We start from the raw sequence: 16,632 nt of genomic DNA, 5'->3' as shown, positions 1-16,632 counted from the left end.
GGATTATCAGGGAATTCCCAATCACATTTTTATTAGCGTTAATTACAAGCCATATTCAGTTCAGTTCAGCTCAGTCACTCAGTCATGTCCAACTCTTTGCAACCCTATGGACTGCAGCACATCAGGCCTCCTTGTCCATCACCAACTCCCGGAGTTTACTCAAACTCAAGTCCATTAAGTCAGTGATGCCATCCAACCATCTCATCCTCTGTCATCCCCTTGTCCTCCTGCCTTTAATCTTTTCCAACAACAGGATCTTTTCAAATGAGTCAGTTCTTAGCATCAGGTGGCCAAAGTATTGGAGTTTCAGCTTCAACATCAGTCCTTCCAATGAACACTCAGGACTGATCTGCTTTAGGATGGACTGGTTGGATCTCTTTGCAGTCCAAGGGACTCTCAAGAGTCTTCTCCAACACCACAGTTCAAAAGCATCAATTCTTCAGCACTCAGCCTTCTTTATGGTCAACTCTGACATCCATAGGTGACTACTGGAAAAACCGTAGCCTTGACTAGACCAATCTTTGTTGGCAAAGTAATGTCTCTCCTTTTTAATATGCTGTCTAGGTTGATCATAACTTTCCTTCCAAGGAGTGTCTTTTAATTTCATGGATGCAGTCACCATCTGCAGTGATTTTGGAGCCCAAAAAAGAATAAAGTCTGTCACTGTTTCCACTGTTTCCCCAACTATTTGCCATGAAGTGATGGGACCGGATGCCATGATCTTAGTTTTCTGAATGTTGAGCTTTAAGCCAACTTTTTCACTCTGCTCTTTGACTTTCATCAAGAGGCTCTTGAGTTCTTCTTCACTTTCTGCCATAAGGGTGGTGTCATCTTTTACTATTTACTGTTATTTTATCAGTGGATAAATTCACCAAATACTGCCAGAAAAAGAATGACATATCCTAATACTGCAAAGAAAGCAAGCCTAGGGGAAAGACTATAATAATACCTGGAGGAACAATTCAGTCAAGTACTGAGAGCCACCAAGTACCACTCATTTCTTAACTCACAATTGGAAATCTACTGAAGGATTTATTGCAGTTCAATTCCTTGAACCTATTACATTTATTAGTGCATAATAATGGTCGATTAAAGAAAGTGCATGAGTGATAAGAGGTTGACACAGCTAAAAGGCCTGGGCAAAAATTACATGTAATTTGTACTGTTTATGTCACATACCGTAAAGTTAACACACACCCACAATGAGTACAGCAAATAATAGTAACTGATTTTGTTCATGTTTGAAGAACATGAAATTCTGCACTAATATTTCCTCTCCCTACAGTCCCCAATATATCAATGCTCATTTTCACTTGTTTTTTAACTCTTTGCCTAAGGCAACTTTGAGACCTGATTATGCTGGTCTTATTTCCTTTCTGAAATTCTGGCTGTAGCTGTTTGTATTCCACCCACGTTTTTTGTGTTAAATACATAAATAAGATTACATTCTCTGAACTCCATGAGGCAGTCACCTCATCTCTTAAGACATTTGCTTAGCTATAGCTCTATTTACCAACGTCCAGTCTCTGGAGGCCTCCTGCTCTGATAGGCCTCTCAAGCATCCTTCAGCCGCCCCTGCGTGGACCCCTCCCTTCCTAAGCCTGATAGTTCCGGCTCATCTCCTCCAACGGAAAACGCTTCCACCATGGCACTTCATTTGCCTACCAGACTGTTGTCTTTATCCGTATTGAGAGACTGTATACTCCCGTTTTGTTGTTGCTGATTTTCCCTTTTGGCCGCGCTGAGTGGCTTGCGGGAACTTAGTTCTCCACCAGGGATGGAACCCGCGCCCCCTGCAGTGGAAGCGCAGAGTCTTAACTGTCGGACCGCCAGGGAAGTCTCTATACTTCTGTTTTTGTTTTAGGGAGTCATATAGTTCTGAGCTCACAGGGAGCGATCGGTACAAATTGTATCTTGGCTTTCCAGCCTGGTACAGCCCTAAGAAAACCGTGCGCAGAAAACAGCAGTCGCCTTTCACACTGACCCTAGGTCAATTAGATAAGCTGTTAGGGGCGGGGATCAGTGAGTTTTTTAGGAAAGTTTTATGCTGCACTGAAGCGGGGGCGTCCCTACCAGGCTCGGCTCGGCCGGGGACGTGGAGCCCGCCAGGCTTGGAGCCAGTGCCCGGCGCAAACGGCGCCGGCTACATTCAAATCCCGGCGGCGGATCCGGCCCGGGCCGGAAGTGCCCGGCGCAGGAGGGAGGGAAGGCCTTGCGAGCCGCCGCCGCCGCCGCGCGCACGCGCCCTCGCGGGCTGGGGCTGGGGCTGGAGTCGCAACTCGGAAGCCGGGGCCCGGACGGGCCCGGAGCGGGGGGGGGCCTGTGTGGGGGCGGGAGCGGCGGAGGCGGCCGCCCCTGGCGGCGGGTTTGTTTATCCCGGGGAAGAAGTTTAGGAGCGGGAGACAGGAGAGAAGGGCGGATTGGGGAGGAGGGATGCGGCTCGGCGGAGGCGGTCGCCACAGGGACTCGCCGCCATCACCTCAGCCGGAGAGGAGCCGCCGCTGGGACTGCCCGCCGCTACCCCTCACGTCCGGGTAGGTGCCCCTCCCCCGCCGCGGTCCCGGCCGCAGCCGTGGTCGCTTGCTCCCCCCTCGACCCCGGGATTCACCTGCAGTGGAACCCAGCGGCCTCCTCCCGCTTCTCGGCGCCCTCCTCCTCCTCGGCCCAGGACCCCCGCTCCTGAGGTGTGCCTCCCGCCCCCCGGCCCCACCCCCGGCCCCCGGACCTCCCTAACCTCGCGAGTGTCTGCTTCCCCTGGGAATCATCCCCTCCCCCATTGACTCCCTGCTTCCTTCTGCCAGGATCCCCCCGACCTTCCTCCGCAAGCCTTGCCCCTTTGCCTGCGCCACTCTTCCCCCTTTATGAACTGTAGACCTCCGCGCCCGCCCTTTAATACCTTGTCTGTTTTCCCACCCTGAGTCCTGCCTAGAGCGAGAAACTGCCCCCCACCCCCGCGTTCACGTCCAGACCTCCTTATCCCCAAAGTATACACTCGAAAGTACCTCCATTACCCCGTGTCACGATGAATTCTCAGCTCTGCAGCCGGACCACTGGGTGCCTCCACCCTGGTGACCCTGCCCTCAACCTCCCTACCCCCAGGTACACGTTGCCCTCCCATAATTCTCCCTCACCAGGTACATCAGACGGACTCTGCGGTTCAGGGTCCACGACGTCCTGACTTCATCATCTTTCTGCTCCCTCTGTCATCCTTTCCCCTCACTCCTCTTGAATCTGTGCATTTGTGTAACTGAATTACAGAAAGGCAAGGGGATGGGCAGAATTTTCTCCTTCAAAGCAGTAAATCGAGTAGAAATAGGATTCACCTTCTGCTTATCCCAACTTTTGGCATCTTTCTCTGAATAGTGTCATTTACAGCCAGGCTTCTGAAGCTTCTGGTGCTTTGTCTGTATTTGAAAGACTCCTGGGCCTATATTATTTCATTATAATACTCATCTTCCTAGTGTTTCCATAAAACTGATGAAACTCCTGTTTCTTAGACTGGAAATTTAACTAATAAAAAAGTTCAAATTTTGAAACATTACATCTCTCCTGTCATAATGGGGAAGGTGGAATATTTCAAATTACCATCCTGCTATTCTTGAGATAAATGGTGCCCAGTGGTTAAGAGCTCAGACTCTGAACTGTCAGGATCTAAATCCCTGCCTTTCCATCTACCATATCTGGGCTTGAGCAAGTTATTTAATCTCTCTGTGCCTCATATTCTTACAGCTGTAGAATGTGGATAGGAGTGTACTTCATAAAATGGTGGTGATAATTGCATAACTTAATTCAGGTAAGATACAGCAGTGCCTGATAAAGAGTTCAATAAGTGTGTCTTTATCGTCATCTCTTAGCTTGATTTGGCTATTGGTAGGTTAATTTTGAGAGAAGTGGAGAGAAGGAAAGCTGTCTTTTGCTTTTTTTATTTTAACAGCTTTTGTGATGTAGCTATGATTCATATTTTGTTGCTGTATAAAGTAGTTCCTTCTAGTGTGAAAAGTACAGTTTTAGCTCCTTATTGTCAGGTAAGTTACCAGGCTATACGTTCTATCAATTTCAGGTATCTATTTGGAAATTTAAAATTATCTTTGTTTTGGGAGTAACTGAAATTGAATTGTGTAGCGTATTTATCATAGGGAAAATGAGGATTTCACTGAGGAAAATTGTAGCCCTACAATTAAATACTCAGAACTATTAAGATACTTCATACCTGCTTGTCCTTTATGTTGAATTGCTACTAAGGATAGAGCTTAGGCTTCCATTCAGAAGACTCATTGCTTTTCTCTTAGTGACTGGTTTTATTCACATGACTGTGTCTTAATGTTCCCCAAGTTTTACTCTTTAAAATCCTAACTAATTTTGTCCTATCTGCTCACTTCCTGTGCATTGTTTTCTTGATACTTTTTTTTAAACAACTCACTTTTTTAAGAAGTCCAAATAAGTTCTGTTAATGTTGTTATAAGTAGTAAAAGTTTGGAATCACAATTTGCTCTCCTAATTACACATAAAAACATGTGCATATGGAACTTTCAAATATTTTGCCTGTGTATAGCTTAAAATCTTTTTTTCTTTTTTTTGTATCACCAATGGAATGTTCTTTAAACTTTGGGTGACACTGCCTCTGCTGCTTATGCTATTCCCTGACCTAGAATAACCTTTGCTCTTTCCCCTGCATATCCAAATTCTACCTATCTTCCACCTCTTACTGTTTCCACATAGTTCCTGCCAACATTGGTTTCTATTTCTTGGCTTTCCTACTGTCTGTATTCTGCATTTTTGGCTTTAAATAATATAGACTCCCCCAGTTCAAGAAAAATGAATCCCATAGAATCATACTTTTAAAGTTTGTAGAAACTTTGAAGGGGGTGGAGTGAAATTGACAATTAGTAGCTACTTTGTGCTAAGCACTATTGCTTTGGTTTTGAAAAGAACCATTCTTTCCAAAAATATTTAATGAGCACCTACATCATGCCAGGCTTTGGAGAATACACAGGAGCAGCCCTTTTCAGCAGGGGTTCCAGTAAATATCAGGCCCTATTGCTCTAAAGCATCCAAAGTATGTAATGAATTAACTACTCTTCTATGCACCTAGATTGGTGCTAGCTCTGCCCTATGCTTGAGAAAGAGAATTGAGGAAATAGTAACTCAACTCAGTTTCTGTAGGGTTTAAGTCTTCTGAGAAAAGTTCCATCAGAGAATAATAATATAGACTGTTTTTGGTGGGGGTTTTTTTTTTTTTTTTTTTTGTAATTTCACTGACAGACAATGAGCAAGTAAGAAGATAAAATTATCTTCTAAGAGCACTAGTAAAATGTTAAAGATAATGATAATCACTAATACTTCTAAAGCACTGGGCCAGCCATTCTTTCAAATGATTTATATATATTAACTTGTTTAAATCTCTCAACAATCCCCCTTTGAAAAGCCTTTATTATATCTCCATTTCACAAATAAGGAACCCGAGAATCAGATTACTTCCGCAAAATCACACAGCTAAGTAAGCAGTGGAGCCAGGTCATATGGTTGTAGAGTCTGTTATCCTGTTGCCTCCCAGACCTTCCAGTCTTCCGATTCTTCTTTGGTTACTTTAAACAAGATTCTTCACCTTTCTGAAAAAAAAAATTTTTTTGGTAAAAATCTCAGCAGTGGGATTTACCTGTCTTTTGTAATTAATCCTAGGGGTAGTGGGAAGCCACTGGAGAATGTCAAACAGCTGAATAAGTTCCTTAAATTTTTGCTTTAAAACCATCACTTGGCCGCTCTGTTGAGGACAGATTGGAGACAAGCAAGAGTAAAAGCAAGGAGACCAGTTAGGCCAGTGCTTCTCAAACTTATTTGTGGCGAAAGACCCGTTTTGTTTTGTTTTACTTTATAGTTTGTGTGGTACTTTGGTAATGTACAATAAAATGGATATGTGTCTGTCAGATTGCTCTAAAAATTTCTGAGTACCCTCTGTTGCTGTATTTACCTTGTCTCACACCAATAACAAGAGTTTGTGGATCAGTATGCGTCCACAGATCACACTTTGAGCAGAATTGAATTCAGCTATTTTTGTAATTTGGGCAAGAGATAATGAAATCTTGGTCCAGACTTGGCAATGATAAAGTAGCAGTATTTGACAAATATTTGAAAAGTAAAGTTAATAGGATTTGGTGGTGGATTCGATTTAGAAGTCTAGGGAGAGGAGAAAGCTGATTTCCAGGGTTGGTGGTTCGTGTGCCTAATATAGGGGAATACTGGGGGAAGGGAGAGCAGTTTTGTGTTAGTTTCTGGTAATAGGGGAGATATTGATCGTAATTCTGTGGGGAATAATCAGTATATAGCTGTTAATGGATGTCTTAATGTGGAAGGTGGGGGATGAGATTGCCTAAGCAGACAGTATATAGAGAAGATAAAGGGATGTGGTCCCTACGACTCTTCAGTATTTAACATTGAGAAAAAGAACTGGAGCAAAGGGGAAAGAGAAGATATAGCCAGAGGTTGAAGGAGATTGTCCTTAGCATCACTGAAGCCAAGGCAATAGGCCAAAAAAGGAGGGTGTGGCTAATCTATGTTGATTGAAGCTGAGAAATCAATTAAGTTGGAAATTAGAGAGAACACAGGGCTTCCCCAGTGGCTCAGTGGTAGAGAATCCACCTACCAATACAGGAGATGCAAGTTTGATCCATGGGTCAGGAAGATCCCCTGGAGAAGGAAATGGTAACCCACTTCAGTATGCTTGCCTGGGAAATCCTATGGACAGAGGACCCTGGCGGGCTACAGTTCACTGGGTCACTGAGACATGACCTAACGACTTAAACAACAACAAAGAGTACACATTGTATTTTATGGGCAAAAAATTTTATGTCTCAGTTGTCTGTCCATCCATAAACTATTTGATTATGAATTTTGTCTTAATCTGCCAAAGCAACAATTAGAGATTTAGGGTAAAATGTGATCTATAACATGAACCATGTCTTCCTTCCTGAGCTCAAAGCCATGTTTCTGTTTATGGTTAATCTGGGTGTTCTGTAAGCATCTCAAACTCATTCATTCATTCATTCATTTAGAATATATTCAGATAGAATATATTTTTTAAGTACTATTTATCAAGTATTAACTATTACTAGACTTTTCAGAATTCACTTAGACCCCAGAGTCTAGGGACAATGGACAGTTAAATGTTGTGTAGTGCGATCAGTGCTGTCATAGCAGTTTATTCAGGTTGCCTTGTAAGCAGAGAGAAGGGGCCTTAGGGAAAGCTTTCAAAAGAAAGCAGACCATTGGGCAGAGCATTTCAGAAGGACAAATGGAGAGATGGAAAGGGCGATGCAGGGGTGGAGGAGTTTATTTGGAAAGCTTGCAAAGGAAAGGGATTGTGACTGTCACGTATGGGTGGTAGATTAGAGAATTTGGCCATACCATTCAAAAGTTTGCCTCTTGTACATCTTTCTGTTTCCTTTTTTGATTAATATCACTAGCTATTTAGCCACCACACACGGCTTCTGAATACCTTCAAAATTTAAAGCTTTTCTTTGTTATTGTCCTAGGTGGTGTTTTGTTTCTGCTGGTTAGCTTTATATTTTATAACCTATATTTATAGAATCATTAAGTAATTGATAGTATAACTTGAATATTTTGGTTATATTTTAATGATTTTTTTTTTTTTGGATGGGAGAAATTTTATACATATAGCTTTTTCTCAAATTTAGAGAATTAAAGTTAAGGCCTTGGTAAGGATTGCTAGGAGTTTACTCCTGTCCATCAGGTGTATGGTCAGTGGTCATACTTAGGGTCTCAGTGAAATAATAGCAGTCCCCTGATACTGTAAATGCTATTTTAGATAGTCTAAATGGTCTGAGACTTAAAGTCTTACATCATAGTAGAACACAGTTTATTTTCAGGGATTCCTTCATGAAGAATGCTGTAATTGGCAAAACCTTAGTTGACCAAAAAAAAAAAACGTATTAGAGAAATTATGTTAAAATGGGCTTTGTTGTTGTTCAGTCACTAAGTTGAGTCCAACTATTTCATTCAGTTCAGTCACTCAGTCATGTCCGTCTCTTTGTGACCCCATGGACTGCAGCACACCAGACCTCCCTGTCCCTCACCAGCTCCCAGAGTTTACTCAAACTCATGTCCATTGAGTCAGTGATGCCACCCAACCATCTCATCTTCTGTCGTCTCCTTGTCCTCCTGCCTTCAATCTTTCCCAGCATCAGGGTCTTTTCAAATGTGTCAGTTTTTCACATCAGGTGGCCAAAGTATTGGAGTTCTGACTCTTTGCAACCCCATAAACTGCAGCACACAAGGCTTCTCTGTCCTCCACTATCTCCCAGAGTGTGCTCAAATCCATGCCCGTTACATCAACCGTCTCATCCTCTGCCATCCTCTTCTCCCTTTGCCAGCATCAGGGAGCTCTTTTCCAGTGAGTATTCAGGGTTGGCTTCCTTCAGGATTGACTGGTTTGATCTTGCAGTCCCAAGGGACTCGCAAGAGTCTTCTCCAGCAACACAGTTCGAAAGCATCAATTCTTCAACGCTCAGCCTTCTTTATGGTTTACCAACACAGTAAATAAAGGTTCTAGAAGACATCTGTTTTTAAAAAACAGGATAGACTATCAAAATTTTTGCTTTTGATATCCTTTCTTAAGTTTTTGTAGAAACATCATTATTCTAATCTGCTAAGTCAGTCTTCCTTCCATTTTATATTAAGAAAATTATAACTTTAAAAAAATTTCTTTTATTAGTTCCTCCCGTCTTTTGCTCATCTTCTCCCTGGTTTTTAGTGTTTTAAATCTTAATAAATTCTTGTACAACAACTATATGTTTTTTGTATATTACAGTTCTTACAGGTACACTTTCCCAAGCCTTTTATTTATATATACATATGCAGAACTCTTCAGATATTCTTCAGACTTACCTACATGTTCTAAAGGAAGACAGGATAATTTTTAACATTAAATTCTGAATTATATAACTATGTGAAATAGAACTTTACATACATAAAAAAATAGTTTTTTAAAAATTTGATCTACAGATATAAAATAGCATTACCTCAAACTATGGCTGGGATAGGTTGTTTATACACTTAAAGTGTAAATATTACAGGAATAAAAATAATTAAGACTAACGAATACAAAAGAACAGAGGTTTCTCTCTTCTATTAGGTGGTGCAGTATCTCAAAGGTTGTGTGTAACTGAAAAGTAGTATGAGGCTTTTAAAATATTATTTGCGATTTAATACACCATTAAAGAAGATACCATTGTTTCCTGTCTGGGTATATTTACAGAACAAATCTTTAGTTTTGTGAAAGTGCATTTTAGTCCCCTCCCTCCTGCCCCATCAAAATTAAGTGATTTTTAAGGTAAAGTACACAGTTGGGTTTTTTTAAAGTGCAAGGTGGGTTTTTTTTTTTTTAGTTGTAATCTGGATGCAGTTTTGGTGTTTTAGTGGGAAGTTACCTTGAAAGGTAGCTTTAACCACTAACACAAAAGCAGACAAAGAAAAAATTAAAACATTATTCATTCTGTAATTATCAAGGCAAGTGTTGACACAGGAATATTTAAATAAATTGGATTTTTAAAAAACATTTATTTATTGACTGCACTAGTTCTCTTTTGCTGTGTGTGGGCTTTCTCTAGTTAAATTGTGGAGCACAGGCCCTAGGCACACGGCCTTCACTAGTTGCAGCACATGGACTCAATAGTTTCAGCTTTCAGGCTCAAGAGCCGGCGCTCCATGGTTATTATGGTGCGGGGGCTTAGTTGCTCTGCAGCTTGTGGAATCCTCCCAGATCAGGGATCAAACCCGTGTCCCTTGCATTGGTAGGCAGACTCCTATGCACTGTACCACCAGGGAAGTCCTGAATGAATTGAACTTTTTATTTATTTAAATTTTTTTGGTGGCCACTCTTAGGATCAGTTTAAACCTTTGATAACCAGTTAGCTATGCAATATGGTCATTAAGTTTAACATGTCCAGTTTTGTTAGAGTAGTTCAAGTAGGACATGGGCACACACCAAGCGTATCTGGTCAATTCTGGTTGCATTCAAAGTATATTTTTTAAAAAACTGAAATACTTAAGTGAGCATTTTTATCAGTGGCATTTGAGAACTGGCTTGAATCAAGTGGTACTGGCGAGGTATCTTGATTTATGCTTTCCTGTTGATTTTATTTTCTCAGGTATCTCAATTTCGCTGTTATTTTGTCTGCCGGCCTTTTTCCCACCCCAAATTCTTTATTTCTTCATCAAATTGTATAATGAAACTAGTTATTTTTCCCTAGCAGTGTATAAGCAGGTTTAGTTCAGCGTGGGCCTGAGAGAGGGACAACTTACTGCAGTGGAAAGATACCTCTACCTGCAATTTCATCACAGATCATTTTGGGGAAGAAATACGCTTTTTAAAGCCCTTGTACCAGACCTGTGGAGTAATTTAGATATTTCTTCTTATTTACTTAGCACTAACCCGTGAGGGTCATAGCGTAGGTTTTTGAAGCATGCTTGCCAGCAGTTACCAGATGCACTGTTATTTTATGTACACCAGAGAGAGCACTGTCAGTTGCAGTTGTAAAATGCCATCAGTTTCAGACATACTAAAATATATACTTTTTTAAAAATGGGTATCTTAGAATTTATGAAATGTGCCATAAGTGCTGTTTAATGTTCAGGTTATCACCCAAGATCATCAACATAACCAACCTCCCAACATCAAGTGAAGTCAGGATAAACTTAGTTTTACTTTACCTCAGAGATCTCTAGGCAGTATAGCATAGAGGTTAAGAGTGCATCCAGTCTGCTTTTTAATAGCTTTCTGAATTTAGGTAGGTTACTTAGCGTCTCTGCCTCAGCGGTCTTATCTGTAAAATGGAAAAGATAATAATATCTACCTTGTAAGAGTTGTTATAAGAATCAAATGAGTTTTATTTCCATTTAGAGTAATGCTTGCCACATAAATTGCTTTGTGTAAATGTTGGTTAATTAAAAACAGTTAATTAAATAAATAAGATTCTTATTCTTAATCTAAGAATAAGGAGATGCTTAAAAGGAAGGGGAAAGGATCTAATATAGTTCATTGTTATTTTGTGCACACAATAGAGATTAAAAGTATTTTATTAATTTGTCTTTGAAAGTCTAATGTATTGGTAAGATTGCAGTCTTGATGATTTTGATACCTAAATTCATAAAAGTAATACCACTGTATGAGGGTTCGGTGAAATCAGCTTTCCTTTCTGTTATGACATATTTAATCAGAACATTGATGTGCTGTGACGGATGTCTTAAAAATAACCCGTTATATACTTGTGATTCCTGTCAACCTCATAAGGAATTCGTTCGGAAATATTTTTAAGAGTTTCAGTATCAAAGAACTGTATTTAAGACATCTGGCTTCTGCACTGTGAAATATATGGAGGAAAAGTTTTTATTTTTATATATGAGGCAGTTTTTATTTATTGTAAAAGTTTTAATGTATGTGATTTTGTTGCTTCACTTTTTTTTTTTTTGCTATACCAGATGGCATGTGGGATCCTAGTTCCCTGACCAGGGATCAAACCTGTGCCCCCAGCCCCCAGCATTGGAAGCACAGTCTTAACCTGTGCACTGCCAGAGAAGTTTCTGTTTCTTCATTTTCTTTTAGGTTTATTTATTTCTTTTTGGCTGCACTGGGTCTTCCTTCTTGAGCCGAGGCTTTCTCTAGTTGAGGGGGCTACACTCTGTTTGCAGTGTACAGGCTTCTCACTGCAGTGGCTTTTCTTGTTGGGGAGCACAGGCTCCAGGGGCATGGGATTCAGTCGTTGCAGCACACGGGCTTAGTTGCTCCGTGGCATACGGGATCTTCCTGGGCCAGGGATCGAACTCGTGTCCTGTGCATTGGCAGGTGGGCTCTCAGCCACTGGACCACCGGGGAAGTTCCTTGTTGCTTCATTTGAGATTTAAAATCTTGTCATTTACCCTGATAGAAAAATAAGCCCTTCCTTTGAGCTTCTTGGTATTTCCCCTTTTCCCACTTTTGCCTTGCTTTTATTTCTTTTTGTTTTACACTCACATCATTTGTTTATTCCATAAACTGGCCAACTGTTAAATGCTGGGTTCTGTATTTCAGTAATAAATTGGAAATAGCCCTTGACCTGGAAGACTCACTATTTGGGATTTATTAATACTGTTTAGTCATTGAGTGCATAATAGGCACAGTACTGAAGACTTGATGTATCCACTCTTTTTGTTTCAATGCTCATAACTACCCTGCTAGGATAGGTCATTTCTTTTCAAATCTTTCCATTAAATAAATGACAGAGAAGAGTGCCCTTTTAGGTGGTGAGGATCGGAGTGTGGTCAAGGTAATGTGGAGAGGGAGAGCTTTGATGTTAAAATTCTTTTCAGATTAGTGTCTTCTCTCCTTAAAAAGGATTTGTCTCTTGCATTCTATTACCCTAATATAGCCTTCTTTGTTTTAATGTAAAAATGGTTTAGATTAATATGAGGGAGGATTTTTTTTTTTTTAAGTGTTCTATCCCAGTCTTGGCATGGAGGAGATGTGGCACTGGGAATCAGATTGTGTTATAAATGTTTAGGCATCAGAGTTGCTTATTTATTACATATTGATTTGCTTTTCCAATTTTAGGTAGACTTTTATTGGAATGTAACATACATTCATGGACATTCACGTACCATCGTACAGCAGCACACCCTTGTGTGTGGCTTCTTAAATCAGTTTTTATGTGATCCGTCAGTATAGTGTATAGTGTGGTAGCTTCTTAATTCTCATTTTATTGTATTCCACCCCGTTGTATGACTATGTATGTATAAATACTGTAATTTATCCCTTCTACTGTTGATGAACATCTCAATGGTTTCCAGTTTTGAGTCACAATGCCTAATGCCCCCCTAGAATATTTTTGTACATATCTTTTGCTGCACATGTGCACATAATTGCTGTAGTAGAATTTTTGGACCGTATGTGCTTTTGTTCCATTTCGGTTTATATTACCCAGTGTTTCCAAAGTGTCTTTTCAGTAGTGAACGAGGGTTCTATTTGTCGCACATACTCTGCAACATTTGCTGGATATTGTTTGATTTATTTAGCTGTTCTGGTGGGTGTAAAGTGGTATGGCTAGTTTTTCAAAATATACGTGATTCCTTTCTTCAGGCATACTAACATACCCCTCCCATGTGCACGCCAAAGGAAAATAGAGACTTGTATATTTTCATAAAACTCATCAAATGATTCTGGTTGCCTTGTCAGTTGGTAAGATGCAGAATGTAAAACAAATATAAGTCTAATTTAAGGAAAATAATGCTGTCATGAAAATTGCAGCTTCACTGTATAGTTTACTGACTTTCTGATAAATGGTGCATTTCTGCCTAGCTGTTGCTAAACATGGGAAAGGTTTTAAGATTTTGCAAGCTGGCAAAAAGTTCTGTAGGCCCTTTTATTGAGTTAGTCTGTAGGATTGCCCCAAAGCTCTAATCATGCAATGCTGAAATGCACTTGCTCTTGACTATCTACCCAGATTGTAGGTTGTGTTCATTCATTATTTTGTGAGGTTTTCCTGCCCTTTAAATAAAGGAAGTACTGGCTACACAGCCAAGCTTACTCAATTTTCAGAACTTGAAAGTTGAGCACATTTTACCAAATGCCCACAGCTTGCTATGTTGTTTTAGACTTAATTTTCTGTTATATGTGAAAATTTTCTTGTGTCACAGAAGACAGTATTGCTACTTTTTTTGTTGTTGTTGTTATCAGGTTGTCTAGCAAATACCAAGGATGTGACAAATATTTTTACCTGTGTATCTTTTTGAGGCTTAGGGTGTGGTAGGTCTCTTCTCATTCCCTAGTGAATATAGATCATGTTAGAATCATACGTAGGGAAACACCATTCCTGTATCTTTTGGAAATCATAATTAGTTGTTGATTTCTTCTGTTAAAACACTCATAGAGATTCATAACTGCAGATGAACTCATAGTTTTCCCTTTTTAACATTGTCTTATGCATTTGTAGAGCTAGTATTTTAACATCTGACCTTACTTCTTAACTGCTACAAAGTACTGTCCTGGGTGCTGCAGCTCTTTGATTAACACTGATGCTCTACATATTCTTGAGTAGCTACTGATTTGCTAGTCACAAGAATCTTGAAATTATTAGCTTATGGTCAGAAGAGCTGAGATGGCATTCATGTAGTTAAAGTGTTCTCTTGAAGTATAAGAACATCTATTTTGCAAAGCATTTCCTTGAAAGGTCAAGGCTGGTAGGTAGATGGCAATAGCCTCCTTGTATTTAGTCTAGGTTGACCATGTGTTACATTATTTCAAAAACACTGAGTTAAAACCCAGGGTCTCTTAACACTTTGTTCTTCATGGATCAGTTCATTTCTTTCTCTTTCAACTTCTTTCTCTTTGTCTGCCCTCCCCTCCCTTTTTTTTTTTTTTTCATCTTTTTTTTCCTCTGTAAACTAAGCAGCTATATGAAATGTTTTCCTTTAAGGAGGATTAAGCCATTTTAATGATTATAGACATGCAGAGTATAAAGATACAGACAATTTCTTTCCCCTAGATTTTATAATTTGAGTCCCCAAAAGTAGTTCCTCATATCTTTCTCAAGGATGATAGTTTTTCCTAATTTTGTCTAGGTTAGTACTAGTAACTAACAAGATGTCCCAACATCTTGTCTGACTTAACATTTATAATGTCTAATTTTTAATGAAACATTATTGTTAACAACTGCTTTAAAATAAGCCTTAGTAGTTTGGTAGAATTTTTATTTCTAGCTGCTGTAATGGTGTGGTCTAGTGATAGGTAAGAGACATGTGTAATAGTGAGGTCTGTCTTAACAGGTGGTAAAGTTTTAAGTACTCCTCTCTTTGCCAAACCCATCTCAGATACATTATAACCAGTGACAGTATCAGGGTGGGGCTCTCCATGATTAGAAGTGGGCTGGGACATTAATGATAAGGAGCAACTAACTCCTTTTGGTCTCAGGTGATGGTAAGAGATTTGATGCCTCTGCCTTCATCTCTTTGGGTACCAGCCTGTTGTTCCATGTTCGAATAGCTTGCAAGATTCATGAAATCAGAATGATGGCAGCTGGTATCAGTGGAAAATTGTAGGTTATATAAGCTGAAATCATGATTGAGCGATCCTGGAACAGAATGGGTAAGCAGCATTTTTTAGTAGAGCTTTGTGTGGTGGTGGAAGGGTTCTATGATCCCCACATTCCATTATTGGTAGCCTTTGGTCACTTGCATCTATTGGGCACTGAAAATGAGTCTAGTACAACTGAGGAGCTGAATTTCTAGTTTAAATACTTTGTTATTTGGTAAGATTTTTATTTTGCAATATTTTGTTATTTGGTAAGACTTTTATTAGCGGTTCTACTTGATCTGCTTTAGCCTCTCTGACCTTATCTATGTTTCTTCAGTGCCTGGCTGATTTAGGTTCTTAATGAATGTTTGCTCAGCTAAATGCTAGATGAACGTGAAATAGTTCCAGTGTCCTGGAATTCTAGAACAAAGAACATTGCTTAGACACTTTTTAAAAAGTGACTTGAAAACTAGGAAAAGTAAACTACTCTGTTTTGTTTTTGGCCATGCTACTTGGTTTACTTGGTTTACAAATTCCCACTAGGAATTGAACCCTGGCCATCAGAAGTGAAAGCACAAGAGTCTTAACCACTGGTTCACCAGGCAGTTGCCATGTTTTTTACTGTAATTAAATGAGAAGAAGGAGAACTTTGAAGAAAAATGACTTATGATTTTTAAAAAATAATACCTTATGGAGGCTAAAGCTTTCATCAAATGTTTACTAATAAAAGAGATGAGGGGAAGAGTAGGAAAAGGGAGAGGGAAGGGAGGAAATATAGCTTTTATTATGGGTGAATGTTTTAGGACTCAGATGAAACAATACCTAGGGTTAATGTAAGTGGATCCAGAATTGGCAACTAACTGTGCAGAAACTACTGTAAGTACTTTATAGACCTTATCTCTTAACACTCATTATATTCTTTCTGAGTGAGAAATTATTCCCTTTCTGAGGATGAGAAAGATAAGGGCCAGAATACTTGTTCAAGAGCTATAAAATCTAAAAAAAAATTTTTTTTTAATTTGCATTATATCATGTACAGATCTTTTCCTATGTGTCCATTTTGATGAGTTTTGACAGGTATATTCACCTATGCAACAACAGCCCAATCAAGATATAGGATCATTTCCATTACTCAGAAAGTTCTCTTGAAGATTATGCAATTTCTCAGAGACACTTTGGCATCAGTTTATCTTTGTACAGTTACACCTCCACGTTACTTGCATTAAAAGGGAGTCGGAAGCTGTTGGAGATAAGCAGTGCGAGAGCAGCAGCATTCATAGCTCATGTAATAGCTGATGAAAAGCCAAATGATAAAGGTTAAAGAAGCAAAAATAGAACCTCAAAAACATATTCAGGCAAATTTAACTGTTCTTCATAGTTCATGAGATTATTACTGTTTTGTAAACTAGTTCTCTTTTTGAATTTTGTATTAGTGCTCGTACACGTTGAACCAATTTATGTAGTGCTTTCTATGTACCAGGCACTATATTGGGTGTTGTCTGTATAGTCCCATTCAATATAGCAGTCATTTGAGATATTACCATTTATTATTCCCAATTTACAAACAAGAAAAT

General features: G+C 39.6%; 1 protein-coding gene and 1 long non-coding RNA gene across 9 annotated transcripts in view; one reads left to right on the top strand and one right to left on the bottom strand.

Moving 5' to 3' along the window:
* Positions 1-2,712, bottom strand: part of LOC122688261 — a 139,645-nt gene extending 136,933 nt beyond the window's left edge. For all 4 annotated transcript variants that reach the window (XR_006339401.1, XR_006339403.1, XR_006339404.1 and 1 more), the window contains exon 1: positions 2,609-2,712. This is a non-coding gene — a long non-coding RNA (uncharacterized LOC122688261). The remainder of the gene's footprint in view (positions 1-2,608) is intronic.
* SPOPL (speckle type BTB/POZ protein like) overlaps positions 2,280-16,632 on the top strand; it is a 51,242-nt gene continuing 36,889 nt past the window's right edge. For 3 of the 5 annotated variants that reach the window (XM_043894147.1, XM_043894143.1, XM_043894144.1), the window contains exon 1: positions 2,281-2,534. The gene's annotated coding sequence lies outside the window, so the exon portion shown is untranslated. Of the gene's footprint in view, positions 2,535-3,769; positions 3,794-16,632 lie in introns of those variants that run through there. The other 2 variants (XM_043894146.1, XM_043894145.1) reach the window with 2 other exon arrangements.

The sequence above is a fragment of the Cervus elaphus genome, chromosome 33 (genome assembly GCF_910594005.1).
Source record: "Cervus elaphus chromosome 33, mCerEla1.1, whole genome shotgun sequence".
Taxonomy (NCBI): domain Eukaryota; kingdom Metazoa; phylum Chordata; class Mammalia; order Artiodactyla; family Cervidae; genus Cervus; species Cervus elaphus.
Note: the sequence above shows the minus strand (reverse complement) of the source record. Positions and strands in the feature narration are given on the sequence as shown.